Source organism: Hesperophylax consimilis, chromosome 14 (genome assembly GCF_061612785.1).
Source record: "Hesperophylax consimilis isolate HC1 chromosome 14, BYU_Hcon_1.0, whole genome shotgun sequence".
In the NCBI taxonomy this organism is placed as follows: Eukaryota; Metazoa; Arthropoda; class Insecta; order Trichoptera; family Limnephilidae; genus Hesperophylax; species Hesperophylax consimilis.
In genome coordinates this window covers 17,445,673-17,472,231 of record NC_142849.1, presented here as the reverse complement: position 1 = coordinate 17,472,231, position 26,559 = coordinate 17,445,673, and the positions used below count along the sequence as shown (strand labels likewise).

At 33.2% G+C, this 26,559-nt stretch overlaps 1 long non-coding RNA gene across 1 annotated transcript; it reads left to right on the top strand.

Annotated features, from left to right (window-relative positions):
• The first annotated feature begins 18,915 nt into the window (after positions 1-18,915).
• Positions 18,916-20,850, top strand: LOC149417984 (uncharacterized). The gene is made up of 4 exons (XR_016303118.1): positions 18,916-19,018; positions 19,784-19,923; positions 20,196-20,342; positions 20,522-20,850. It is a non-coding gene; the product is annotated as an uncharacterized LOC149417984 (long non-coding RNA).
• The last annotated feature ends 5,709 nt before the right edge of the window (positions 20,851-26,559 follow it).

The window sequence follows — 26,559 nt, the reverse complement described above, 5'->3', positions numbered from 1 at the left end:
TATTTACTTGATATATTCTATGTATTATATGGAGCTCGTGGGATTGCACCACCCTCCCCGAGATCTGGAATAAACAAGAAGAAAAAAATTGAGCAGTTAGGTTATGGCACTGAATCAGTTAGTGTGCTTAGATGGCATCAGCGGTGGCTGTGGTAGGTGGATAGTAGTGGGTGGCAGTTGCAGTAGGTGACACTTAGTTGCAGTAGGATATGGGGTAGAAGTAAAATCAATGACGTCGTCGATTCAGAAGGTGGCGTGTTTTTACAGTGTTGTTCCTGCTAGAGGTAGATGATATGAATTGACCGCCATTTCTTGGTGAACTTTATTTATAGTGCGTGCAGCGCCCACTCAGTTTTATTTCACAATACATTGAGTGCCTACCGAAATTTTGCGCAGTACCAAGTCGTTGCTATTTTCATATGTTAGCATATGAGCATCTCGTGTTGCATATGAGCATTACGTGTTGTATATGTGCATGACGTGTTGCATATGAGCATCTCGTGTTGCAGCTGAGCATTTCATGTTGCATATGAGCAACTCGTGTTGCACGTGAGAATCTCGTGTTGCATGTAAGCATCTGCTTTGCATGTGAGTATCTCATGTTGCATATGAGCATCTTATCACTTTATTAACTCAATTCTCTAGAGAATTTTGATTTTATGCAGTTTTTAGTACTTTCAATCAATATTTTGCCGTGACATCAAGCACCATGTTTAAAGTGTTGTGCACCAAATTGTTTGAGATTTTTCGGGGTTCTCCCAAAGTTGCAAAATGCCTTCTCATTCATGAAAACTTTAATATCAAACTAGTTCATGAAAAATAGTTTATCTTATTGCCATTCCATTTTTAGCACTCTTTGATTGATACATCAAATAACTCTAGTAATTTCGAAATTTTTAATTTGGCCAATATTATGATTTTGTCGTGTAGTTTGTAGTTTGCATAGCACGTTTGATATAAGAAGTGTCATATGAACTAATTTTAATCACACATTCATATCACTGAAAAAATAACATGCATGATGAAGATACTATTTCTAGCTATTAATATAAATAAAACATTTGTAAACCTGTTCTTTACAGCCTTTTCCTCTAAACTTTCTCATTTCGGATAATTTAAGAAATACTCTTTTCCTGCTGATGAAATAAGATATAAACTTGACAACAACACGGCATCAAATTTATAGATGGTTTAAACCTAATAAGCTAAAAAGAATATATGTGTTAAACATGTAGTTGGAATAATGGCAAAATCAACAAACACTGATGCACAATGCATCATTGCAACTCCTTGCTCGTATTTTGTGTTTTTACTGCATTATTTTAAGTTAATGGACAAAACTTTTTAAAATTTTCTCTCCGTTCATTCGATTTGATAACACCGTTTCTTCTTTTTATGCCAACTAACCAATTTTAGTGGATTCAATGAATAAAGTGTCATTTTTAGTGATGTAGAAGCCAATCTAGTGTGTGATAATGACATTGAAAAGTTTTATTTTTTCCCAAATTCGGGCAACAGATTGACTACTACGTGGCGCGACTTCAAAAAACTGCGAGGAAAACGAAACGTAAAATCGAAATCTTCCTTTTTTAATACGTTTTCATTACTTGGGGTTTACGAGGGAGAGTGGAAGATTCTCCACGTGCAATATCGTGTTCAAAATTGAGATAAAAATAAATTACTAGTCTTGGTATACCAGAGAGAATATTAAACCATTGACGCTAGTGTGTATCATGTATATTAGGTACAATTATTTTATTTTTAGGTACAACCAGAAAATTCAACAGAAGTTAAAAATGTATTTTACTAAACTGCGTTATACTTTTTTTTATTTTTTCCTTTATACTTACGCACTTATCTTATTACTCCACGTATTTGTCAAAAAACAGAAAAAATTGGCCTAAATTAGATACAAAATTGTTAGGTATTCCCCATTTTCTCTTTTCCAATCCAATCCAATTTCCCTTCACTTAACTTTTGACAAAGTGAATGAATTGAAAAATTTAATTGTTGTTACTGTGTCTAAAGTTAATAATCAAACAGTTTGAGAGCCTTCAACAGCAAAACAACTGAAACAATTATAACATTATTAAATTTGACTTACTTTAATATAAAAAATTAAATGAATTTTATATATTTTTTATGAGACTTCTTGGTATGACCGAGAATGCCAATTGTATCAAGTAAAGCAAACACTTCTAGAAGGGTAAATATTATTTGCTTAAGACCAAATAATACGATCGTCCGGGTAAAAATACCATTACTTTAACTGATTATTTTAACCGAAACGTTGCCTGCAATGGCTTATGCCGTGTTGGTGATCAGATCTGAAAATCCAGGTACCCACACTGCCACATCTTCTTCTTCCCCATCTTCTTACTATCCCCGCTATATCCAACATCACATCATACCCCAATTGCGGTTGCCATAATCCAAGAGGCTCCAGGGGCAGTAATATCTTAGGACAACGGTCTCCGGGCTGTTGGAGCTATTGTGCTGTATTCACATTAAAAAAATCTTACAGAAACAAACATCGTAATCATTTGTATAATAATACTACAATGCGCCTGAAATAATATCTAATCACAGTGAAACCACTACAACACAATATACCTACCATGGTCACCAATATTACTTGACTAATGCCTGGGAAATGCATAAAACAGCTCTGTTTTGTGATCTATCTGTACTCATATTTCTGTGATGTTTGGTAATAAGTTGGGTTTTCAAGCGATAAATGGCACCAGTCATAAAACTTACTTCAAGTCCGACAGATGTCGCTAGAGTGTAGCAATTGCCTGTGGGATATTATTGCCAGACAATAAGCTTCTAAACACAGAGAATTACCAACCCTCGGGTAATAAACAGTGTAGCTAAATCCAAACTTATTTATTGTTATGTAAATAAACGCAATTATTGTAAAGAACCTCTTACTTATCAAAGAGTTCCTAACACAGAAATCTGCAAGTAAAGAATAATAATATAACAATTTCCTTTACAAAGAAAATAAATAATTCAAAGAATACTTTTAACGTCTTGTAAATAATTGGAGGAGTGGATGAAAAAAAAAATAAACAAAATTCAAATTATAAGTAATGTTAATTACAACCTGAAAACTTTCAAACACTACTTACTAATTGAATTAAATTTCAATTTGTAAAACTCACCGCGGAATGCATGATAATAACTCCCCCAATTATCCATAGTAAATTAAGGCTTTTGCGGTCTTCCCGTAGGCTGTGTGGTCGGTCCAACCGAAAACTGTCAGTTATCTGTTATCGGGTATTAGCAGGATTTGTTACTTTGCAATTTGATGAACACACTTGTCATTCCTTCGTCTGATTTCAAATGGGATCATTAGATTCCTTCTAATGAACGAAGCTATTTTCAACTAACTAAATTCATTAATATATACTCTTAAAAATAAAGAATTTTAGTGTCAATTTGAAAGAAAAATTCTTTATATTTTTTACATAAAAATGAATTTGTAAATGTTTCCTTTGGAGAAATCTTTTGATGAATTAAAAAATGTATGCCTAAAAAAAGACACGCCAACGCGGTTTTGGAACGATTTGCTGTCTTTTGTGTTTCCTCCCTCCTATTCTTGACCTCTTCAACACCCGTGTTCACATCATTAATTATTTCCGAAATTATCGAAAATTATTTCCTTAAAGCAGATGAGAGAAAGGTGTGAACGCGGGTCTTGAAGAGGCCAGTGTCTTACTAAACCGGTCGGTGGCTGAGTTGAAATCGCGTTTGGAACACACCCATTGGATCACACCCAGGCGTAGTGTGTTCAATTCCTCTGCTGACTAAGTCCTCCATCACAACACAAGCAACATTTTGAATAATAGATGAATAACCGCATACTGTGGTGGTAGTAGGAGATTTTCAAATATTGTCAGGTTATTCGTAACCCGGAAATTTTTTTTTTTTTTTATTATTTTTTTTTTATTATTTTAATATAGATCATAGTAATACATACATTTTTTTGTAAAATATAATATTTAGGTACATAATTGCTCATGTATACCTTATCAGAAAAGAGGAGCTCTTGTGCCTGATAAGGGAGCCACGATTCTTACTTCAGTGATTCAATGTTATGTGTAAAATATAAATATAATATATCCATATATTTTTTTAATATAAGTTTTTTTTGAAAAAAAGTTTGATTTTATTGATTTGTTCTTGTTGGTTCGTAATACAGCGCAATTCGGAAGGGAGATTATTGTAGTTTTTTATGGCTTGGTAAATATAATGGTTTTGCATTTGAGTTGTTTTAAAGATTGGCGTAATAAATTGATTTCCATTTCTCTTTAATTTGAAAGAAAAATCCTTTATATTTTTTACATAAAAATGAATTTGTAAATTTTTCCTTTTTGTTTGTGTTTCTTTAAAAAAAATCTATTAATCCGAGGGTAAAGTGCACAAACATCAGGAGGTGATTCTACATTATTGTAGAAATATAAATAATTTGTTTTGAACTTTCAACTTTTTAAGGTGGTTTTCCGGTACAAAAGTAGAATTTTTTGCATGGAGAAAATAATATTCTTTTATGGAAAAATATTTTAGTTTGAAAATATTCAACTGAATTACTTCTACCAACATGTAGAATCACCTCCAAAAGTTTGTCCACTTTACCCCCGAGCACCATGTTTGACTAAATAATGTAAATATTCACTTATTTAATTAACCATCGCACCATTTCCCCAAAGGTGCAAGAGAGAGGTCAAACCGCCACACAACTGTCTTGGCGCATACATGCAATATTTTATATTCGTGCATCCTCTCGCTATTCTGATCCTTGACATGATGTGACGCAAGAATTTGACTAACTTGATTTTGCAAATTTCGTTTAAAATTATGTAATTACTAGCGGCTACGGCCTCCGTGGTTGAGGGGTAAGTCTTTCGACTAGAATTTCGAAGGTCGAGGGTACAAATCCCTCTTTGAAAAGGTATTTTTTTGACGTATAATCTTATTTCATAACTAAAAATAATATATAGTATACATGGAACCCTTGTGCGGAATAAACAAAAAAAATGTAAAAAGTATTTACCCGCGGCTTCGGTTGCACGAAAAGAAATTACTGTACAAAGAATTTTCCTATGAGAACGAAATGTTTTTCCGGGATGAAAAGTACCAAACAAACAAACGCACTGTCACATTCATAATCTTATTAAAGGTGTCCGGAATAAAGTGCGCTAACTTCTGGAGGTGGTTCATCATGACGTTAGAAGTAAAAAAGGTAAATAACTTTTTTCGAAAATCTAATTTTTATTTTTCCATACAAAAATATTTTTCAATAGAAGGATATACATTTTCCCATAAAACAAAATTCAATATTTTCACTCAAAAACTATTATAAAACATTTGAATTTATAAAAAGGTTATTTATCTATTTTAAATCAAGTAGAATCACCCCCCCCCCCCCCCTCGAAGTTAGTGCACACCCGGTATCCCTGTAGTTAGGATGTAAAATGAAACGTAATGGCATTAAAATGTAGGCTTACATCTTGATGCCATTCTCGCTATTGTCTTCAAAAACTAAATATTAAATTTGTAGGTTTTAATCATTATGTAATTATTAAAAAATATATATTATGTCGCAGATTAAAATAAAAATATAAAGATAGTAGCCGATAAAAATGTGCGGTGAGAAAATGAAGACGATGTTGGTAGTTCTTAATTGAAGTATGATACAGTTTAATATGACCGAAGGAGAAAGCTTTCCATTAGCTCAGTTGGTAGAGCGGTGCCCCGGTAAGGCAAGGGTTCAAGTCCTAGATGTGACCGTATCTTTTTCTGATTTGATGTTTCAAATTTTCATTTAGGAATCGCTAATATTGTCTGCAATAATTAAATAACACAAAACTATTCGTTATTTCAAACTGTCTTATTTGATCAGTTTTATATGAGTTACGAATGAGCTTAGACTACAGATATTCACATATAAATATGATAATATTATAACAAAGAAACCTACATTGTTCGTACATACGTAAAGACTTTTTCTTAAATCCAGCCCGAGATAATCAAGTGTTTTATATTCATGTCACTTTTTCATATTAAATTATTCATCAGATCGGTTCCATGGGTAGTTCGCGTGACACTGAGCAGTTGAGTACGGAACTTTTAACCTACGTAGCTTTACCGTATACCTATTATGTTTTATCTCGTAAGTAGGTCAGCACTATCACTAGATATAGAAGCACGGTGATACATCCCAAAAGGAAGCAGAGGATTTTCTCGCCCATTGATTTGGGCTTGCAGGGGCCATTCCTAAAATCCCATTGACGATTTCACGCCAGGCATTCTCCGAAGATATCTTCCGTTCAACTCTGTTGACGGCCGCTTTTGTCCTTTGATCGGTATCTGGTTTCACCGCGGGCATAGATCAAAATGGCAATTCGAGGGCGGAATGGATTATGTCGAAATACTTGCACCTATAAAATTCCCAAAATTCCCCAAAGCTTCTTCAAAAATGCCTATTTTTCTTTACATAGTGTCGTTTGAACTGAAACATACAACGATATAAATACACGGCATTAATATAATTTATTTTTAAATTAAAAACTACCAACACACTTCGTATAAGTACTAATTTAAGATTCTAAAATATCTGACACAAAACCCAGCACTAAGTCCCGCAGTTAAGTGGAGGAGTAGGTAGTACCCAAAATTACTATCCTCCTTATATTAGTTAGAATACTTGACATAATTTTAGTATTTTACGTATTTCTGCACAAATACGTAAGTTACCATTAATAATTGACTAAATAATTGGGATTTCTATAGTTTAAAAGCCCATAAGACAGAAAAATGCATCGGTCGTCGAAAGACCAACTTGGTTACAGACGTTTTGTTTGGCATTTTGGTATGTCAAGAGTTAAAAAAAGTTTAAAAAGAAGGTTTTTTCTATTCCCGTCAGCATAATATTTATCCTCCACCCACCATCAATTCTTTTCTTTTTTATCACCCCTTCCTCTTGTCAAGCTATATTTAAGAGTCCGAACACTTTTGAAACACAAATATAATATAAAATCATTGAAAAAGATCAAAATATTAAGTCGGGTAGATTTATTTATTTATTAAGACACATAACAATAAGATACAGTTAAAGATATTTTTTGTTATTACATAGTTGTAGTACCTAATACGTATGTCCATAAAATATCATTTTGTAATTTCGCCTGAGATTGTTATAAAAGAAAGAAAGTGTGTGGAGAGAAAAAAAAAATTGAAATAAAGAATTATAATATGCTCACAAATTGTAATTGACTGTTAATACATAGAAGTTTTGAAAAATGAAGTGATAATATTTTTGAAATATGTCACGCTAAGAAATTTCATAAGTTAGTTTTGTATGTTTGAAAGGAATCATGAAAGATGTCTGAATGTAGTAATTTTTCGTAGTGGATGTAAATTATGATTGCGCGAGTAACTGAGTTGTTTGCTGCATTGGTATTGTTGACTTCAATATGAAAAAGTGTAGTGTGCCTGGTACACTTCGTTGGAACATTTAAACCAATGACGGATAGCAATTCGGGACTATCTATTTTATTATTTAGCAGATTATATAGAAACAACAGGTCTGACAATGTGCGTCTCTTTTGTAAAGTTAACATTTTATTAGTAGTTTTGTTGTATTTCTTGAGTAAATGTTTCGAAAAAATTTTCTGTATACTTTCTACTAAATCTCTGTATACCCTATATCGAGGATTCCATATTGTGGAAGCATACTCTAGTGGACTTCTGACCAATGAACAAAACAACATTTCTAGAGTCTTAGCACTTTTGAAAACTTTTTATATTTTTAATAAGAAACCCAGAATTCTGTAGGATTTTGATATAATGTGTTCGAAGTGGTTGGCAAAAATTAACTTGTTATCTAAGTAAATACCTAGATCTTTACACGTAGACATAGGTTGTAAAGGTATTATATGTGTGACATCATCTAGGTTGCAAATAAATTCGTGTAGAACTTCGCAAACGTTCATAAAAGTGCAGCCTTCAAAGTATGAAATTTATTGAAAATTACAGTTTTTAACACACTAGAATCCCAACCGTCTGGAGCCAGTGCTGTTAATTCGTAAATTAAAATTCTAGATCTTGTAAAATGGCCGAATTTAACTTCGTCTCAGCAGCTCACTTGGGATAGTGTATTCTCGATAAGACAGAGAATCCGGTTTCATTTTCCAGATTCGATAGTTACCTTTTACTTTCTGTGTCTTTTTCAATTTCTTTTGAGATTTGTTAATATCAGATAATATGTTTTATGTGAATACCGCACAAGAGTTCCAACTGATCCCAACCGTCTGAAGCGAGTGAGACTATGGCATCCCAATCGGAATGTTATGAGGCTAAAGATAGTGAGGAGGGGAAGGAGATAATAAATATGAACAGGACATTGTAAAACTTTTTCAGACTTCTTCAAAGACGTAAAAACGTATACGATGACTAAACCCCAGACGATAAAGTACCTGAATACAAATTTAGTAATACCACAAACTTAACAAATTGCCATATCACACAAAAATCTTGCGAACAGAACTTAGACACTGACAAATCTGCTGGCCCATACAAAATTCTACCAATATTCCTTGAAAATGCTCTTACCTATTTATATGACTATTTTATTTTTATTTTTAATTTATATTTTAATTTTATGTTTAGGTACCTGCCTAATATATTTTTTTTCTCTTTGTTTTGTCTTATTTCCATTTTTATAATTTTTTACTTAATTTTATTGTTTCCCTGTTTTACTGCATTTCATGTAATATGGCAGACTGGGATTGCACTATCCTCCCAGTCTTGCTAGATTAAAACTTAAATAAAAATAATTTTAAAATAAAAATTATCGAAGCCACGTAATATTCAACCGACTCTTGTTCCTTGGATATTTTCCAAACAGCTGAAAATATCGAGTTTCATTAGACATATCCTCAAAAAACGAGACGACACTGATAGTCAGTAACTCCTAAGCTTTTTGTATCACTGGTCCTTGATGAAATCTATCCCAAATTAATAAAACTTATTGACCAATAACAACACGGTAGCAAAGGTAGATCATTCGCAACTAACTTAACAATATTTCAAAACTTTATTTTAGAATCTTTTGCAAAAAATAAACAGAACAAAATAACATTTGACAAAGTATCCCATAAACTACTAACCCGAAAACTATTTGCCCTAGGAATAAGAGATAACAAGTTAAAATAGTTTACTAGCTATTTATCAAATTGTAAACTGTTTGTTAAAATAAAATCTTTGCTGTCGAAAGCTTTCTGTGCGACCAGTGGCCTACCGCAAGGTAGTCACCTCGGTCCGGTTTTTTTCCTCATTTTCATTAACGATATAACAAATTGCTCTTTGTTGATGACATCAAACCATATAAAAAAATAATTGATGTTAATCATTGCCAAATATTTGTAAGTTTAAAGATTGGTGCGTAAAAAAATCTATTTTTAAATTTGGAAAAATGCAAAAATTTGACTTTGTGCAGAAATAAAAATGCTGTTTTATTTGAATATTGCATTAACAATACAGCTTTAGAAAGAGTCACGGAAATGAGAGATCTCGAAATTATATTGGATGAAAAATGCCAATCATATCCACCAAATTGTAAACAAAGGTATTAAAACACTAGTCTTCGTATTAAGAACAACTAAAAACTTTAATTCTATATAAGCTATTAAACTGTTATACATATCTTTAGTTAGAAGCATAATTGAATACAACTTAGTTGTTTGGTCTTTCTCTTACAAAATTCACATTAATAACATTGAGCCAGTATAAAATAAATTTCTACCTTTTAAATTGTTTTCATTAAATATCCCACTAGAAGACTTACAGTATAATTTTTCATAAAAATTTAATTAAATACTCTAAAAATACACACACTGGAAGACTCTCGTAAAATAAACGACTTAAATTTTTTATTCAAAATTCTAAACACTAAATTCGACTGTTGCGAACTTCTGAAATACATAAACTTACGAATACTTACAATAACAACACGACAAAATACACTATTTCACATAAGCGCAATTATTGGAAACCAATAATTACAATAGGTAATGTGTCGATATATTTAATATTAACATTGCGAATTTTGTGGATCACGTAAAAGATTTATTCTAACACCATTTGTTCCGTCACGCCTATTTGCTTTTGACAGGCCGTGTGCTAACCAATAGTATGGTCAGAATTTGAACTTTTCAGTTTGAATTCACACACGTCAGCTATAATCACGGAGTGCCGGGAGCCGTACAATCGCATAAAAACGTTTGTCTTTTCAAAACCAATGTGTGTACTATCGCCGGTTATTTATCGGAATAATCCCTTAAACGTATTTTATCGCAACTATCGCAATCCAATTCAACATAACAAGTGCTACCGTACAACTATCATCGTTCCAGTACTGACAGATGATTCTCGAGATGCAGATTTCGTTCGCCACCCGGTATGTTAACTGTGAATTAACCTTACAAATTGTATTATCGTATTCGCTTGTCATAAGCCATAGGCTTTATTCATGCTTTATCTGTGTGGAATAGCCCTTCAAAATACGGTTATCCCAACCCTTGTTTATTCCTCGAAAACTATTCCTAAATAGAAGTTGTATTTTTGTAAACCAGTCAAATCGCTGTATTTTTTAATTTATATTCTTGTTCTTTTGAATATATTTTTTAATATATTTTTATTTTTATCATTTCTTTTTTATGTTTCAAAATTGTCTGTCATCAAAATTGTACCACCCACATGTAAAAGCCGAGAGCAATACCCTTCGACTTTTTTAAAACTTTATTTTTCATAATAAATTTCAAATGGAATTGTTATTAATTCATTTTTTTATTTACCTTCATAAAAGTTGTACCATGGCTACAAGGCGAAAATTCTTGTAACTTGTATATGGACTATATCTCTTCATACTCTCCGTTTCCTGTTCCTTCATTGCCATCCAATGATCAATAATCCCACTCAATAGAGTGTAAATATTGTTACGGTAATGTCAGCTACCTTTGTCTATTTCCTAGTCCCCTCGGCAGTACTTCATTATCGTAAGATAGTGATGGCTCCCTCTATAACATATTTTTCACAATGTGATTAGTTTCAATTTGGGTGGCGGGTATGGGTGCCGCCACCCGGGAATCATTTATTGCATAACCAACATCTCTACCACAGGTCACCCCAAGTGATTCGCTACGTTCGGTGACTTAGCAGGGGTGCCCGGCTTTATCGGGTGAGATGTGTTCAGGTCATGGTAGCGGATGCGCCCGACCACCAGTTAGTTGCATGGTGGGCCGACTTAGGGAGACCGTTTGACCTCTCCAGCTGTTCTCTCTCGCCCATCGTTCTGCACCTCAGCGGGAGGGATGGATTCATATGTTCGTCTAGATTTCTATCTACCCCTCAGACATTGTTCATTTCCTGAACTTCCTCAACTTCTTTGCCTAAAGAAAACTCTCTACACATCATCTTTAAATATGACATAGTTGTGTGGGGTTAATTTAAATTTAAAAAAGTAGCATACATTTCCTTGATTCAATCCAAATGAAATTATTTACAGACCTATGCAGAGTTAGTTAAAGTTTAGCAAATTAGCTTTCGTAACATTGTCAATTAATATACAGAGCCATGCAATGTAGACAACTGAGAAATTAGAATCACCATAACTCGCGGTTCGAAGTAACCCAATCATTGAAATAATTTAATTGAATAATTCAGAAACGGTTGGAGTTATTGAAGTTAACACGACGGCAAGGTGTATTAGCGGTGGAGTGGTATTAACCCAGTGCGAGTGACGTCGGGTATGTCATATCCGAGAAGTTTTTAAACTAAGATAATTTAATGTTATTGTTGCCATGCAAATCCCGTCGTCACAATAGCTAGAGGTAAGAGAGTGCGTAAAGGTAGCTGGGGTACATCACACCCGACCTCATAGTCAGTGTTACATTTTTATAGTGTTGTTAAAGTTATATTTATTTACAGTATTCAATTAGAAGGTAATATGGTTATTTTGGTTAGTCAAAGAAGTTGTAATTTTGTTAGAATTTTATACAAAAAAATGTTAAACTACCAAAACTTGTATTTAAAAAAAAAATTAGACACTTTTTTTTCACTAAATAAAAGCTTTTCAATCTTTAACATAGTATTTTATTTACTAATCTTGTTTAATGGTTACTTTTTTTAATATCTCTAGTAAAAAATATATACTTAATACACAATTCTAGTGTCAAAAATTCATCATCCAATTTTCGGGTATCTCCTACCCGCCTCATGCTAGTGTAACAATTTCTCACCTCATTCACGGTTAAAGAACGAGGTGTGGGAAAACTTCGCAGGAACGCCGCTGTAATTTTCAACAAGTTTCCCCTATATATTTGTAGCAAATTTCAGACGTTAAACACCCGCCGACAAACTTCGAAAACTAATAACGCTTTCGATTCTTATATTATTGCCTGTTGTCGAACTGGATCGGTTTCCAGCTATCTTCGGCCCTGGCCAACTTTGTTTTGGGGGATTACTTTGGTAACAAATAGAGATAATGACACCGATTTTCTTGCCCTTGGTTTGGCCAAACCTGTATTTGTTTGTATAGGTCTTGTTCATTGATAAAACATTAGCGAGATTGAACTTAGCTGTTCTTAATTATGATTACATCTAAATTTCATCAAAAGCAAAATTATCGTACAAGGTACAGAATCAATAATGTAATATTTTTGTCTAACGATTGTTCAAAAATGGAGCAATCATATATCGGGAAATAAACGTATTTCAATAAGGTAATTAAAACACAGCTAGTTCGTTAATGTAAGTATAAACACAGAAATGTAAAAACAGAAATACTGCGTTTTTACTAACCAACAGCGGTGAAATTGCGATAAGATAAAACCATCTTTCTGACATGAAATATAAAATTAATAAACTTAAATTATATCTTAAATGAAACGAGAAATTCGATACTTTATATCAATATTCAACCCATTTTTGATAATTTTGGTAATCAATGTGTTTTAACTTAACACGGAAATTCTAACAACTAACATACTAACAAGAAACTGAACGTCTTGTATAGGGCTAGCAGTTTCATCAATAGTGAACATCTGCTAACCCTATACAAATCTCAAGTACGCCGAACAATTGAATTTGGGAGCCACCTCTGGGCTGGAGCCCCAAAATACTTGATAAGCCTATTTGATTGACAATCCGTCGGTAACTAACCAATTATCATCAATGTTGTAATATGTTTCAATAAATAAATTTTTAATACACAAATGCATTCTGAGCATGCTGATTCACATATTTATTTATAATATGTATTTTAATGGAGCCCGCTCAAAGGAGCTAGCAGCATTGATCCCCAGGGCACCGATGCACGTGCGTGAAATTCAATGCGGACACGAACAAAAAGCTCGTTCACATTTGATGTTGGCGTCAAGAGAACGGGTCGAGTCGACTCGTACATGATACAAGGTACTTTTTTTTTATTTTTTTTTTTATAGTGAATACCTCACAAGAGTCCCAACTGCTCTCGTCTGGAGCCAGTGAGACTATGGCATCCCCAATTGGGGGATGTTGTGAGGCTGAAGGTAAGTGGGGAAGGGAAAGAGGAAGGTGGGGAAGTACCTGGCTATTCAGATCTAGTCACTAAACACGGCTAAAGCCATTTGGAGCAACGTTTCAATTCTGAATGGTGGTCTTACACCAGGGCGATTCTGGTAGTATCTTCCACTCTGGAACGTGCCGCAAATATACTATATATTATTTTAATTAATTAATTGTGAAATAACACAAATTAATCAAATAAAATTTATTTGCGCACGCCGGGTTCGAACCCGCGACCTTCGGAATGGCAGTCCAATGCGTTACCACTGGACTATGCCGGCCGTCAAAACAGGTAGCTACCGGCGTCTGATTTTCCTTATACATAGTCTCTTCAACATCCCAATTAATAAATCCCTTCCTACAGCTCCCATTTTAAGCCACCTCAGAACGCCGCCCAACCAGAGGGCAACATAGTTTTCCTATCTTCACACTGTAGGAACTTTAGACGATACAACTAAAAACAACTATAAAATCATTATAAGCAATATAGTCGCCTGAAATATCAATACAAATTGAAAATATCTCCCGATTAGGTACTAGTAAATATTGAATTATTTTGTGGTTTGGAAATAAGCCGACATAGCTCAGTGGTTCAGAGCACTTGACTTAATTCCCGTTGGCGGCATTTATTTTTAATCGGGAGATATTTTCAATTTGTATTGATATTTCAGGCGACTAATTATTGCTTATAATTATTTGTTATCCTTTATGCTGTGCATAAAACCTTGTCTTATAAACATTAGTTTATCATAAAAAAAAAAATAATTACCATAAAGTCAATAAAAAATCTTTAAGGTAAATTAGTATTTCAGGTACGTAATTGACCATCGGATAACCTATTTAGTAAGAAATATAAGTTTACAATAATAGTAAGTAAATCAAAAAATGTTTGCACTTTCTGTGTTTATCTTAGAATATAAATTCAGGTCGTCTTTGAATAATGTGTTTGTTTTCAAGATTAACAATTTTGAAATAGTTGAGATCAACTCGATCGAAATAGATTGGAACATTTTAATTATAAAACTATAGCGCTAATGACCCAAGTAGTGTTGAAAACATGGTATTGCCCCGAAATCAGTATATTAAGGGCTTACCATTTGACTGAAATTGGGAAACAAAGGGAGAGTTGGGGAAGAAAAGAGATGGAAAACGGGAAGTTCCTTCCTTTGAATATTGAGACCTGGTAGAAAAATATAAAATGACGTTTAATCTTCGGGGTTATAAAGAATATACAAAATTTATTAAATCAGGTCTGATCAGGTTGTGTAAGGTTAAGTACATGTTAAATTAGGCAAGGTTAGCTCAATCTAGCGATATATTTCATTGAATTAGGATGTTAAGATCAATGTTTTAAAACTTTGATGAAGTTGTCAAAATGGTGATATAAACTTGTTTTTTTTACAAATTCAATATGGCATGTTTTCCAGCAAGTGTAAAAAGAGGTTTTATAAAAAATGTGGTCAACCGTAGGTCCCACTTAATTTGAATAATGTATGTAAATATAATTGGATTAGGGCCGCAGAGGGTGTTTGAGAGAGTTATCGCGGAACCGAACCCTTTAAACACGATTTAAAAGGCTATTCACATTCATGTTACATGGTGGAAACAAAGCCGAAATAACAACGCTCAGCACTCATATGTATGGCTCTGTTCTCGGCGCGGCTTTGCCTGAAATGAATCACACATCCGCCATAAAGTAAAGGACCAAGAGAATGGAGGAATACATCTTGAGGATCTCGGCGATGGTCATTTTTAACTTAAGTAGTATTTTGAAAGCAATTTTTTTCGTTAATCTAATCTTAACCACAGATTTTTTTTTGATCTGCCCTGAATGATACTTCTATTAGTGTTATATTCTGTTCAAGACATTCTTGGTCGTCTCATTCATCTTTCAGCTTCATAACGTAGAACTTCAGATAGGTCATGTAGGGTAACTGTACGCAGGGGGTAAGTGTACGTGATACAGATATCCATTAATCACTATATTTTTTATTTATTTTATGTGTTGTGATAAGTGGCTTAATCATGGGTAGTTCTGTGGGTACGTTCAATAACTACTCAACATAAAATTTATTTTGAGAAATATACATAATATTTCACCTCCTGTTTAATTTCTACAGTGAAATAATTAAATTTGACTATTAATAGTTAAATCTTCACACCACAGGCCCTTTAGCCATGAAGAATTCATTGTAAATACACTCGTAACATGCGCGTTTTTAAACAGAGAGTTGCGTCGTCTCATTATCTAATATATAGACATAAGTCTTGTATGAATTTAAAATTTCACTACGGCAGTCTTGTATTTGTCATGTGCCCTCAAGATAGGATTAATATACCAAAGTTTTTGTCTGTTTGTCCGGCTAAATTCATGTTTGCTCATTTTTCTCTTTGCTTAAAATAAATATATATAAGTCTAAGGTCTAAGTCGCTAAGGTTATCTAGGTATCCAGGAAACGTCTTTCATCTTTATCTTCGCAATTGTATTATCCCATTTTATTGGTGTGCACTTGGTGACCATATATATTCTGTAGGCGTCACGAAATAAAAGAAATACTAAAGATGTTAAAAACTCAATTTGACTGGAGGGTGGTTTATCTCTGCGCTTGGACCAAATAGAATGGATGTAGGTAAGCAAGATTACGTAATTTATGACTACAGCCACAACGTAAAATGCATGAACCACAAAATACCATTGAGGATACAAGAGATGTTTGACCCGTATAATTGTAAAAAATATAATAGAAATATGAAAACAACAAGTAGGTAATTCGTGAACTTATTTTTTCCATCGTTTCCTTACAAAATGTATATGTACCTATGCCGCCTACTTATTATGTAAAAATGACTCGATCCCTCGATAATAATTGATAATTTTAATTAAAAAATGCAGAGAGGCCACAAAATTTCAGGTCACTACGCCATTCGCAAAAAAGGTACGACAAACTTAGATGGCAAAAGTTATAATAATTGTGCTTATTCCGCTGAACCAGTATTCCAACCTTTCGTTACATAATAATATTGTGATTTTAATTTACATGCATTAATTCGTCCAATAATCAAATTCTATTAAATAATCAAACCAAACATTACTGTTCAATAATCAAGCCAATTATTGAATATTGAAGTTGTCCGTAAGACAAAGCTTTGTTCAGCGTGCTGTGTACTGTATGCTGTATACTATAATGTGCTCTATGTTGTAAGATATATTGTACGTACTCGCACGAAGTTCGTTTGAGCCGAGCCAATATTACCGTCTGGCACACATAACTTGTTTATCAGCCCCGTTGCCTTATGTGTTCGACTTTGTATGTTTCATCACCAATTTGCCAAAGACGTGGCTTATTGCATTCTCACAACTGCTTATGTAGGAACAAAATCAAACAATTATTTATCTAGGTTGCATAGAAGGTACGTTCGACAAACATAATAGACAGTTCGTTCTCGTTGGGACCTGTCTTGTGTACGCGATGACCTTGTATAGGTACATGAGTTCATAAACTTGTATACTTACATAATTGATTTCAGATGTCCTTTTTTATCTTTAACATTACCTCTTGTATATTACTCTTCCATTTTTTCAGATTGCGGTATCTCTAATATAATACTAAACAAGTAAGTGTTTGAGTTATGCTTGATAACACTATATGCAAGGACATTAGAGGGTCTAGAGTCCTTAAAAAATGCATATAAACTTCGTTTAGTACAAAATAATGTTTTGACGTGTTCGATGAAAGAGGAAACCATATTATGCTTCCTTATAGTGCCGTTGGGAATATAGTGGAGTCCCCTCCAAGGTACGTAAAAAATATCAATTCATGAAAAAAATATCAACATACCCGGCTATTGCTGGCCTGGGGTAGGACATTGAAGTTTTTCCTCAGCTTCTATCGGACTAAATCAACCAAATCTTTGATTTTGTCGTAATAATTATGAACTGAACACGATTCAATGAAAAAAAAACATCGTTTGAAACAATAATTTTAAAAAAAAATTACTAGAAAGACGTGAGGCTTTTGTTGGCATATTGGGGCCATTTCAAATCATCTTAATCTTATATGATGATAATTATCTACTAACCACAATTCAATCATTTTTAAAAAATAACCCGTTAGGAATATAAATGATGAATTTATAAAAATTTCTAGTAAGGTGCAAGGTTGGTACACAAGGGACGATTTTCTCGGGCTCTGTGAGACAAATCCAAAATTTGAGTTGATATCAGATACAGAGGGATGAGATTTTTCTGAGGGGGGATTGTCAATAAAAGCACCTACCTACATTTTACAATTTTAAATAAAAAAAAAACAAAAATTACGTTAATTTTAATTTTTTAAATAAAGTTCTGGTTCACAATAAACATTTCAAAAGCATTAAATGTGATGGGTAAAAAAAGTTTTATTGGAGCCAATCGTGCTCAAACGAGCAACAGTTTCTGTCGGAGTAAAATCAAACTTTAGTAACTCGCCTAGCAATTATCATAGTGCCGCAATCTTAGGCTCGTTTTAAAGATGAACGTTTGAAAAAATATTGAAAATCCCGACTTTTTGGGGGCAGAGTTCAACCGCAATTTTAAATTTGGGCACGAAAGCGTATAACATACAATTCCAAAGAAATATTTGCAAGAATTTTTCACATAATTTAAAATACATACCTACTTCCCAGTCGTATTCTTTAATCTCTGATAAGATACTTATGAAAGGAGTTTTGCAAAACCCAAGGGCGTTGTATTTAATTTCATATAATCCTTTTCAGAGAAATCAAATTTCTTAAAACTTTGTAACTGCACACTGAAAAAAATGAGTTAGCTAAAGTGTTAAGCTAATTGAAGTTGTGTAACCATCGCCTAAACTTGAGCTACTAGTACCAAACTACTTTATGTGCAGATACCGTCGTTGTTTAGTAAAATGTGCTTGAGCTATTACAACCAAACTTTAATAATAGCATACTAAAGGCTTACTTACCTAAACAAAATAATCGGTTTGGTTAATTAAGCTAAAGTAATTTACTAAACCTATTTCACTTTAGTAACTCAAGTTTATGTGCTACTTCCCAAAGTATTTAGCTAAATTTAACTAAACATCTAGTTTGGTTAAATGTTGTGTTCTTATAGCCAAACTTAGGTTGGAATATCTAAATTTGGTATTTTTACATAACAATTAGTTGCTTTGCACAAACTTGAGCTAATGCAACAAAACTTTAGTTAAATTTCCCGAACTTTGGTAGATCTTATCGGTGTCGCTAGCCGTCCGCGATGACAAGTTGTTTATTTACGACGCAGTTGTCCGTTCGCCACAGTTCACACCATACTTGAATTGACGTTTGTTGCTAGTGATAATGGCAAACAACACCGTGGAGGATTATTTAATTTCTTGGAATCTGGAAGCTTACATAGAAACATTTAAAGGTGAGTTTTTTGTTCTATGATATATTTTACGATAATATCCATTCTTTTTGATTTAAAAACTGGCACCTTCATTATTCACGACTCAAGTACGCAATAGATTAAGTAGATTTGTATTTATTATGTACCTAGTTTGAAGAGTGCGTGTGGACGCTACAACCAGATTATGTCAGGAGTCATGACACAGTTTACAGAGAGTGGTATATAAAAAAAAAAAATAATTGGATGACTTGTATAGTGCTGTTTTTGTGCAAAATCACCTCAAGGGCGCCTTTATTTCTTTGTTCCTTTCTGCCAGTATTATTTTGTATTGAAGGAATGTTGTTTGAAACTGCAGTATTTTCTAAGTTTCAGTTTTACCCTAGCCAAAAACTAGAACCAACCAAACTAGCTTTTAAATCGTACCGATGGATGGTCAATCATAGCAGGTTATGTTTAATTTTAATATATGTGTATTGCAATTATTAATTCGGACATATCATTTTGAACATTGAATTCTGTTGATTTTTTTGGGAGGGATATGTTTTTTTAAATACAGGGTGTACCCATTGTTTATGTTTACATTGGAATTTTTCATATAAATTAAATAATTTCATTATTAAAACTATTTTATCTCCGCTTGATTCATGATACAGGGTGTTCGGTAGCTGCTGTTGTATAAATATACATTTTTTTAATGAATAATTTTCATTCCTTTGAAAAATAATTTTTTATTTTCTTATTTGAAATTTTTTTTATTTTCTCGTCGTTTTTTTTTTTTTATTTCAGAACAAGCCATAGACTCAAAAACACTCCTGATAATATCTGAAGATGATATTAAAGAATTGATTCCGACTGTAGGGCACCGGGCACTGTTTACAGCACACATTAATGCGCTCAAGGATGTTATTAATCCACCTGTCATAAGTGTAAGTTTTTAAATTTTAATTCATCATTACTGCTTTTAAAAAGCAGTAATGATGACATATTGTATACCTAGGCCTTTTTTGGCTAACCATTTGGAAATAGTTGTACCGGACGCGATTTTGATACAAAAATAATAGTATTTAAAATAATAATTCCTGTAATTAATGAATAAATCGACTGCCGGGGGGTCAAGCAATTCCAAAGGGATAAAAACAAAGCTTGGCCCCTTCACCCCTTCTTTCGCCTTTGTGTACAAACCTGCTTTTTGTTTCAGATTGAAGATATACCTTCAAATTCCAAACAAACAACGCCCATAAATTATTAACACGATGAATTCGTTGAAAATGACATTTCCTTGTTGGAAAATATAAACAAATCACAAAGAATAACGCAAGAAGCTTTTGAAGAGCAAATTTCGAATGTAAGTTAAATAATTTTAGTAGGTTTCAGATACCTAAGTAACTTAGGTTAATTGTTTTATACATTCCGATATGTGTATTTTAGTAGTGGCAGCGTAGAATAGCCGTCCTGTGACTGATATTATGATGATTATAGAAATTGTTATTAGTTATTTAATCAATATGCAATTTTGTTTTCTAGGACATCATCTCCTATCAATCAATGAAGGGCAAGAACTTTTAATGCAGTTTGAGTCAAAGGGTCTGTTGGAAAATTCTGCCAGACTGTGCAGTACTATTATAAGTAAGGAATTGCAGGGTAATCCAGATAGATCCATTACAAGCAAGAGATTTTATGAATTTGCTTTTCAAATCACCAAAGTCTTTAATAAAGAAAGCGCAGCTGTGTATTTCACCCCATATGTGTGTTTTGGGCCTACCCAAAAAATTGCTGCTAAAGGTAAATTACTAGACACATACAGGCAGCGCCGAAAAGAATTTGCCAAATCAGGACACAAACAATTTTTACTATATTTAAGAAAATATTATAATAAAAAATGATAATATAAATGTGTGTATGATCAAACATGTTTTCTTTTTTGAGGCTTTGCTGGTAGCTGGAAACAATAGAGACGATTCTTAACAAAATAACTTTTATATGAATGAGGTTTTTAATAAGTACATTCTAGTCTTACAAAACATAATATTTATTTATTTAGGTTTCATCTCTCAAAAGGGTTGTAATAAACTACCTGCAACTCAAAGTATTTAACCCATGATTCTGCATTATGGGTATAATCGTTCGAGTTGATGGTGGTTACATTTACACCCTGTATTGTTTTCAGCTAAACTGCAAAGCTGCACTTCCTATTTAATATAGATAATCTAACCAAAAAACTAAGCTACAGTACCTAAAGCTAGCTAGCAGTAGAGAGGTAAAACACCTATATCGGTAGGGCTATTCCAACCAAAGTTTAGTTAATCAACCTAACCATTTTGTAATATTAACTAAATAATAAGGTTACTACATCTAAACAGTTATGTTTCTCTAACCAAACACTACAATATGGTTTAGGTATATAATTTTTAGTTTAGGTAACACAACTAAACACAAAGCTGTCTCAACTGATTAGTTTAGCTAGAATATCTGAATCGTTAAGCTGTCATAAATACAGTTTAGGTAACACAACTAAACACAAAGCTGTCTCAACCGATTAGTTTAGCTAGAATATCTGAATCGTTAAGCTGTCATAAATACAGTTTAGGTAACACAACTAAACACAAAGCTGTCTCAACCGATTAGTTTAGCTAGAATATCTGAATCGTTAAGCTGTCATAAATACAGTTTAGGTAACACAACTAAACACAGAAAGCTGTCTCAACCGATTAGTTTAGCTAGAATATCTGAATCGTTAAGCTGTCATAAATACAGTTTAGGTAACACAACTAAACACAGAAAGCTGTCTCAACCGATAAGTTTAGCTAGAATATCTGAATCGTTAAGCTGTCATAAATAAACTGCTGTTTAGCAAACAGTAGCTAAAAGTTCGGCAGTCACCACAGCAACTAAACTGTTTAGTAGATAATTACTGAAAATTAAGTAAATAGTACCTAAACATTTCTTTCAGTGCACTGAGTTTTCAGTACAACCTTTTTGCCTGACTTCTGTTATTTGATTTCTGTATATTATAGTGCAAAATGCTTACCAAAATTATAAAACACCTCTAAGAAGTAAAAAAAGAATGGTTCAGATTTTTCTCAGCTTCTCCGTCAGAAAATAAACAGAAAACTTTCAAACCCACCCAGTAAATTAATTCAACAGAACTAATTTACTAACATGAAATAAATTCCCTACGTTTTACTGCATTGCCCAGTTATAAATCCTTGTAATAATCAGCGTAGCGCAAAGAGAAAAATGGTCACAAATTCGCAAGTGACAGATCTCGGCGCTATTGGAACGTATTTGTGATTGTTTATTTTGCAATAAAATGGCTTGGTCGCTACTCGCTACCTCAAACATAAAGCAGAGCGACCATCTGCCGCCTGTACGATAAATGCTCAATGCTTTGTGCCGCCTGGGCGGACTAACGTTCCTGCTGACCGCCAACCACTGACGGCAGAAGCGAACTGGCATGGCACTTTCTTGGTAAGACGAACGGGTCATGAATGAAGCTGATTTATAACAAAATGTTGTTAAAGTTTTTAGAATTAAAGCGTTTTTTTGCACTTTATAACATTATTAACACCATCACAAAAAAAAATCTTTTTTTTAATTATAAACTAATGTTTATAAGACAAGGTTTTATGCATAACTTAATGCATTTTTAGTCGTGAGATATTTTCAATTTGTATTGATATTTCAGGCGACTAATTATTGCTTATAATTATTTGTTATCCTTTATGCTATGCATAAAAACCTTGTCTTATAAACATTAGTTTATCATTGAAAAATAATAATATTTGATAAGTCGAAAATATTTCACAAACAAATGAAGGTATAGTATGTCTCGACGCCATCTAGTGAGAAATTTAGCACTTACAAAGCCTTTCCTACAAAAATAAAGTTGGTTGTTTACAGATGGAAAAAATATAATTAGCAGTAATTGTTGATTGAGATACTAGTACATATTGAATTATTTGACGGGTTGGAAATAAGCCGACATACTCAGTGGTTTCAGAGCACCTGACCGGACATCAGAAGGCACGGGTTCAATTGATTTTTACTCGGGAGATATTTTCAATTTGTATTGATATTTCAGGCGACTAATTATTGCTTATAATTATTTGTTATCAAGAAATATCTGTTTGTTTAATAATTATAATATTTCATTGCTCCTTTGTAAATTTTTTAAATTGATTTGTCATTATCTGTTTAGTCCTCTTCCATTTGATATAAACAAAACAAGTTGTGTCCGTACAGGTCAAAAAACAGATTAAAAATGTATTCACTAGTAGTTTTGTAAACAGTAGACCTCAGGTTCAAAAAGTATGTTTCAATTTTTTTCTTTTTAAATTTAATGAAACTTTTTTTTTCATATAACGAATTATACATTGTATCAAAATTAAAAAATTAATTATTTTAAAAAATATACTTTAATTTAATGCAGGGTAGATATTTCAATAACACAACTTTTTTTAAACTTTATTCAGGCAGATACCATCATATTTTTTTTAAATGCCAATAAAAAAGTCCAAATAAAAACGATGATTTCATTTTTCAAAAATATTTTTTTTTACTGAATCGTTAAAACGGCCACCATCTTCAATCGGAAACGAACGTACACACAAACAAAACAGGGCTTCGCTATGCTCAGTAAATTAATCTTTGTTGATCTAATTTTGTCCACGGAGCTAGTTATTTTTTTTCTCATTACTTGTAATGGTTGAGATCAAATTGTTACATACACATGAGAAGGAAAGACATTGAAGACCTTACAAAATAATAGCACCCGTATATGAGTTTGTGTATTTAGGAAGTATGTTTACGAGAGATGGGAAGGCTGACAGAGATATTGAAAGAAGGGTAAATGCAGGTAATTCCGTTAATGGAGGACTGAACGCCGTCGGCGCTAATAAAAAAATGTCCAAAGAAGCGAAGGTAGCAGTCCACAACGGAGTGCTGGTACCTACCATGATGTATGGAAGTGAGGCATGGAACTGGCAAAAAAAGGATGAAAGTAGATTGAATGCTGTTGAAATGAGATCCCTGAGGCGTATGTGTGGTAAAACCATGTTTGATCGTGTGAGGAATGTGGAGATCCGCAAAGAGTGCAAGGCTGATGTAAGCGTAATGAGTAAGATTAAGAAAGGGACGCTTAGATGGTTTGGGCATGTAGAGCGAATGAGCGAAGATAGGAGTGTAAGGAGGATATATGATGCAAATGTGAATGGTAGCAGAAGTCGGGGACGCCCGAGGAAGACATGGCACGATCAAATGAATCAGATACTCGAGTCAGGCCATGTCAAGAGTCAGAATAATAGAAGAGTATGTATGAGACGATGTATGAATGTGAATGAGGCAAGGAGTGTGTGCCAAGACTGAGTTGTTTGGCGGTCCGTCCTCTCTGCCTACCCCTGCGGGGAAACGGCGTGATGGTTAGTTAGTTAGTTAGTTAGAATCCGTAATATTTTTTTGAATATACGCATTTCGATAAATGAATAAATTTACATAAAAACCAAGCACGATTATTAGCTGATTTAGATTTTTTATAAGATATATTATATTTTGATGAGCCCCTGAAGTTTGGCGGAATACATATTTAGTTCACCAATTAATACGCCTCTGCTCCACCACCGCTTCTCGTTGTCCGTTGCCCGTTGACCGAAATGGAGACACCCGCCCCATAGGTATATTGACTGGCAGAGCTTTTGTAGCGACTCCCGTCCTCCCAATAACTGTCAGATTGTTTACCTACTGCAAATACTACCCACTAAAAAACAGTAAAAACCGAAAAAATTTAATGAATTTTGTTTTGAATTATTTATAGAATTTTTCTATGAATTTCGGTGGTATTATAATATTCGGCTCGAAAATAATACAGGGTGTCCAAAAAGAGTGGCGACTATTTGATAGTTAGATAAAACAATAAAATTTAAATATCGAAATTTGTTGTTAATTATTTATTTATAGACACTAATCTGAAAACATATTTAGCAAATATTATATTTCTTTAGATGCTGGCTAGATGATGGCTGCTATTTTTGATGTGATATTTTGCTTCAAAAGTGTCCAATTCATCAGTTTGTTCTCGTGTACCTTATTTTTTCGGCATCTCCATAAAAATAATCCAACGGACCGGAGTCGGTCCTCTTCGGGGTGGACGGTTAATGGTGCCTCCATGAATAATCACTTAATTCGGGAACAGTTTGAATACAACTTCAATTGATTGGTCAGATGAATGACAAGTAGCCCCTACTTGTTTTAACCATACATTTGACCAATCAATTGAAGCTATGAACAAACTGTTCAAAATTAAGTGATTTCTCGTAGTCACCATTAACTTGCCACCCGGGAGCCCTGACCTCATCAAAAAATGAATAATTATTAGCTCCATAGTCAAAATTTGATCTACAAATTTACTGAGCGTAGCCCTGTTTTGTTTGTGTGTACGTTCCATTTCCGATTGAAGATGGTGGCCATTTTAATGATTCAGTGAAAAATCAATCAATTTGAAATCGTCGTTTTTATTTGGAATTTTTAATTGACATTTAAAAAAAATATATGGTGATACCTAACTGTCTGAATTATTTTTTTATATGGATACCTAAAAAGTAAGGTATTCGAAAACATTTTTTCATGGGGATACCTAAAAGTAAGGTATACGAGAACAAACCAATTAGATACTATTGAAGCAAAACGTAAGATCAGAAATGGCAGCTAACTCAAGAGCAATTTGTCAACGCGTTGTTGTCAATATTTATTCAAGATTAGAAGAGTGCTAGCAGTGCAAATGACGATATCTGGACAACATAACCTTTGCTAAATAATTTTTCTACTATTTTTTGTTTTTGTTTTAACCGATCATTAAATACCCGCTACCCTTTTTAGACACCCTGTATAATATTCACCGAAATAACTTTACGTCAGTCCCTTTCTAATTAGTACGGCAAACAGTTTAATTTTACATTGTTTTTTAAATTAAATTTTCGTTTACGTAACATAAGGTTTTAATTGTTATAATATGCTGAAACGGACATGGATGCATCGAAACTGATTGGCAGGTTAATTTAAAATAAAATGCACAAAGTACATAATTTTCATGATAATGTTTCATCAAAAGTGGTTTAATTTGAAATATTTAATTTTGTAGTCTGGCAGTATTCACTATTATAATATACACTGTACTCCATTTTAACACGGTGGATACGTTCCACGCTTTGAAAAAATGCCATATAAAAATGGTAACAAAGATTATTCTCCATCAGTATCAGATAATAGACGAAGCACATTTTGATCATTCGATATATCCTGAACCTGTGTTACATTTCTTTTCCAATTTTCGGGTTTACTGAGTAAATAAAAATTATCGATCGCTCCTACTATTTTTTGGAGTACATTGTATTACTCTTGGTAATCAGCCATACAAGTTGATATTGTAAATATCAACGTCATTTGTTTTTTTCTCGCTCTGTCATTTGTTTTTTTTGCTTTAATCTGTGTTGTCATCATAGTAAATAAGTAATAATTGAGTCATTTGAGTTGTGATCAGCTGCTATTAAATGATTTCCAAGTTTATTAGC